The sequence below is a fragment of the Macrobrachium rosenbergii genome, chromosome 57 (genome assembly GCF_040412425.1).
Source record: "Macrobrachium rosenbergii isolate ZJJX-2024 chromosome 57, ASM4041242v1, whole genome shotgun sequence".
Classification (NCBI taxonomy): Eukaryota; Metazoa; Arthropoda; class Malacostraca; order Decapoda; family Palaemonidae; genus Macrobrachium; species Macrobrachium rosenbergii.
In genome coordinates this window covers 23492-28327 of record NC_089797.1, presented here as the reverse complement: position 1 = coordinate 28327, position 4836 = coordinate 23492, and the positions used below count along the sequence as shown (strand labels likewise).

General features: G+C 45.8%; 1 pseudogene; it reads left to right on the top strand.

Annotated features, from left to right (window-relative positions):
• The first annotated feature begins 243 nt into the window (after positions 1-243).
• LOC136837141 (U6 spliceosomal RNA) lies at positions 244-335 on the top strand (annotated as a pseudogene).
• Positions 336-4836: the final 4501 nt, after the last annotated feature.

Below are 4836 nucleotides of genomic sequence, written 5' to 3'. Positions count from 1 at the left end.
TGACTCGCGCCAGGAGCGCGTCTTGCTCTTCTTCGCGCGCTTCTCACGCTTCACGCCTCCTCACCTTGACGCCGCGCGCGCTAGCCATGACGCTATCGCGCGCCACGCTGTGACTCTCTTCTAGTACTTGCCACGGAGCCTCTCGCGCGTCACGCCATGACGCTCGCGCTTCGCCCGTATAGCTTCAAGTCTTGTGTTGACGCCGCTCCAGTTGTTCATCATGACGCACAACTACCCGCTTCAACATCTGATGTCCTTCTTAATTTAGCCACGACTTCAGAGAAGATTAGCATGGCTCTTGCGCAAGGATGACACGCGTGGCGTTCCACATTTTTATGTTTACTATCGCTCTAGTTGACGACTTCTTCGTTCGCGGGAGTTCCCGCTTAATCGGAACTACTTTCACCACTCACTCAAGACCCGCCAGCTGGGGAAGAACATCCTCTTTCGTCACAGCCTTTGGATGAAGAGAAACATCTTTCGTCTTCTTCTTCCTCTGATTATCAGACTCTGGCTATTTTACTTAAGGATCTGTTTCCTGAGACTTTTCAACCTTCAGCTCCTCTCTCTCCACCTTCGCAGTTGTCTTTGTCTTAAGGGGAGCGTTTGACGAAAAAATCGAAAAATCTAAATTTTCTGGGATATTTTATATATGGCATCATACATTTCCTGACTATCTTCTCAGAAAGTTTTATTAAATTCGCCATAGTTAGGAGTTATAAACAAAAACAGTAACCCTATCATAGACAAAATTACTTTTTTCGTATAATGTAATGATAATGTCAGTATATCGGTAGTAATTTCCTTTTAGCTATGAAATAATAATATCTAATGCGATCTATGGCAACCCTGTGGACCTAGTGCGCATCAGCGAAAGACAGGAATGCCGCAGGGCAGTCAGTGGCAGTCAGTCAGTAGCAGCTCAGAGCTTGACTAAGTAAGACGTCGCTGCCCAACCTGAGCCGTGTTTTTGACACTCGCTTCATCTAGCTTCATTTAACGAAGTTATATTACTTTGCAAGTCTATTGTTATATTTTTGGCTTTTCAAATATGTCATAAAAACATCAAACTGTGTAACACAAGCAAATAAATACACAGAGAAGCAAAAATATCGTTTTTCTCAAAACTAAAGTTATCGACATTCAAACTGCATCTCCTCCATAACAAATGCACCGATCTCAATGATACAAAAAAGTAAAACGAAAGCTAAATGTTTGCATAAAACAAAGGGGCTTCCATGGGAAGCAACACGAGACCCGCACCACGAGAAGAGTTTTTTCCTGAAGGAATGTCACTTCCAAGAGAGGTAGCAAGTGACTCCTTTCATCTCCAGACTCCATTAGCAACCAGGCTTCATTTTGCACAAGCCTGGAAAAAGAGAGGGGCAGACATTTGGTCCCTCCTACTGTTAGAGAGAGGTTACTTGATTCCCTTCCTGTCTCCTCTCCTTGTTTTTTGTTTCCCAACTGCCTTCCTGTCAAACAGAAAATTGTTTGACCTGCTCGAACAGATGTTCGAGCGGAGAACAGTGGAACAGGTCTTGGACTCGGTGTTCCCGGGATTTTACTACAGATTGTTTCTAGTCCCAAAACTTTCAGTAGGCTGGAGACCCGTCTTGGACGTCAACAGGTCGAACAACTTGGTCCGAAGGAAAAGTTCAAGATGGAGACCTCGCAGTCAATACTAGGAGCCCTTCATCCCGGGGATTGGATGGTATCTTTGGATCTCCAAGATACTTATCTTCACGCCCCAATTCATCCACGTTCGATGAAGTATCTCAGGTTGTCTTGGGGACTAGACGTACCAGTTCAGGGCTCTCTGCTTTGGACTCTGCACAACAGCCATACCACGTTGAAAACACCGCTTCTCGTCCGATCAGCAAAGTTAAGCACGTTGGATGGGTGACTTGGATGGTTGACCGCCTGGGAACACCAGATGCTGTTGGCGTCACATTTTGCTCCGAGGGTGTTTACACTTCTCATGAAAAACGCGTTGCGATGCAGTTGCATCTGTCGCACGTCAGGATCTCACTCTACTTGGACGACTGGTTGATTCGAGCGTCCGTCGGCGAAGGTATCTGGAGGACCTTCAGTTGACTCTGCAACTCGTGAAGTCCCTGGGACTTCTGGTCTGTGGAAAAGTCGCAGCTGATCCCCACTGTCCATTGTGTCTGGGAATTCAGATGTATTCAGCGGCTTTTATAGCGTCTCCGTCGCAAGAACGGCAACTTCTATGTACGAAAAAGTTTCGGCCTTCTTGGGAAAGGAAACATGCTTGGTGAAGGAATGAATGAGTCTGCTGGGGACCATTTCCTCGCTGGAGAAGTTTGTTTTCTGGGAGTCTGCATCTCAGGCCTCTTCAGTTCTTTTTGTGGAGAACTGGCAAAGCAAGGAAGACTTGAAAGAGGAATTGAGAATTCTTCCTTCTATAAAAGAGGATCTGTAGTGGTGGCTCGATCCAACGGAAATTGCAGAAAGGGATCTCCCTCAAGCTTCTGAACCCCAACCTAGTGTTGTTTTTCCGACGGGTCGTCAACAGGTTGGGGGGCAACACTAGGGGAGAGGAAGTGTTAGGAACCTGGAGAGAGGAACAGGTGTCCTGGCACATCAACATCAAAGATTTGGCGGCTATCTTTTAGCTCTCCAAGTCTTCGAGGTCCAAGTTGCAATCGTGTAGTTCTAGTAAACTCGGACAACACTACGCCATTGGATTACCTCAAGAGACAATACTTGTTCCCTGTTCAGCCTTGCAAGAGAGATTATTCTTTGAGCCTATGCTCGCAACATTTCGATTCTCACAAGTTTTGTTGCAGGGGTCGAAAATGTTCGAGCAGACCTGCTCTGTTGGCGCCATCAACTCCTGCCGAAGGAATGGACCCTTCATCAGGAGGTTTGCCAAGATTTTTGGAAATTTTGGGGTCGCCATCTTGTGGATCTTTTCACGACCTCAAGAACAGCGAGGCTCCCTCTGTAAAGCTCATTTGTACTCGACCCGGGGGCAGTTGCGATAGATGCTCTTCTCTGGGATTGGACGGGAATAGATGTTTACGCCTTTTCCCCGTTCAAATTCTGGGAGAAGTCATACGCAAGTTCACGGCCTCACAAGGGACGAGGATGACTCTCATCCCCATGTTTTGGCCTTCAAACCACTGGTTCTCGGAGTTTCTCTTCTGGTTGGTAGACGTTCCGAGGACCCTTCCTATGAGAGCAGACCTGCTCATACAACCCCACTTCACGAGATATCTTTGGAATCTCCCTGCTCTGAACCTGACTGCTTTCAGACTATCGAAAATTGGTCAGAGCGAAGGGGTTTTTCTGGCCAGGTGGCACGGGCCATCGCTAGAGCCAGAAGTTCTTCATCTAAAGGATATATCTAGCGAAGTGAGCAACCTTCAAAGGTTGGTGTAGAAAGAAGGGCTTTTCCTCTTCCTCTATCACTGTGAGCCAGGTTGCGGATTTTCTCCTTTACTTAAGAGAAAACTCGATATAGCAGTTCCGACTATCAAGTGTTATCGGAGCATGCTTTCACTGTTTTCAGACACAGAGGATTAGATTTGTCTGACAATAAGGACCTCCACGATCTTTCGAGCTCTTTCAAGACGTCCAAGGTTCCTCAGCTAATTTCCTCCTGCTTGGAACTTGGACGTAATGCTCAAGTTTTTGATGTTTTTTCCTTTGAGCCTCTCCACTCTGCATCTCTTAAGGATGTTACTCGAAAACGGCATTCCTCACGGCTCTGGCGAGAAAGAGAGTGAGCGAAGTTCAAGGCCGTCATGTGGGCTTCAAGGAACACAATGCTGTCTATTCTTTAAGCCCTAAGTTCTTGGCTAAGAATGAAAGGTCTTCTAACCCTTGGCCTAGACACTTTGAAATTAAAGGTTTAGCAGACCTTATTGGACAGGAACCTGAGGGAGTTCTATGTCCAGTTAGAGCTCTCAAGTACTACCTTAAAAGAACACAGGACACTCGTGATCCATTGGATAATTTATGGTGTTCTGTGAGGCAACCAGTTAAACCTATGTCGAAGAATGCACTGGCATTCTTCATTAGGGACGTCATTAAGGACGCACACTCTAGTTGTGACGACTCCAACTTCAAGTTGTTGAGAGTTAACGCTCACGAGGTGAGGGCAGTTGCTACCTCCAAGGCGTTCCAGAAAAATATGGTACTCAGTGACATTTTTAGTGCCACATTTTGGCGAAGTCAATTCGGTGTTTGCCTCACACTCTTGGCAAGATGTTTAGGTAGCATACGAAAATTGCTTTCGCTGGGACCATACATTGCTGCTTCAGCAACCTTGGGGACAGGGGTAACTCTGATCCTATCCCCTTTAATTGTGTTTTTATTTGGTTGTTGGGTCGACTACTGGAGGCAGTCTTCCCAATCCTTTGCAAACTAACGCTTTAGGTGTTGGTTAGGTGGTTAGTAATGCTCTTTTGTCCTCTTTGTATGGTCTATGATCTAGTCACATTGTGGTCACGCCCCCGTTGACAGATCATCTAGAAGTCGCCAGCTATATAGGTCACTACCTCGCTGGGGTCTCTAGTAAAGCAGAAGCAGACTAGAGTGACAGTAACCACTCAGTCAGCTATGCTATCAGATAAGGAACCAAAATAATTTTACCAATAATTGGTTTTTTCCCTAATTCTTGGCTGTCTCTACCCCCCTCCAAAGGTGGTATTCAGCTATATATATATCTGACAGGTAAGTCTCATGAACAAAATGATATTTTAATGATAAAATAAAGTTTGTTCATACTTACCTGGCAGATATATATATTCATATTGCCCTCCCTCCTCCCCTCAGGAGACAGTGGCGTTAGAAAATCTGAATAGA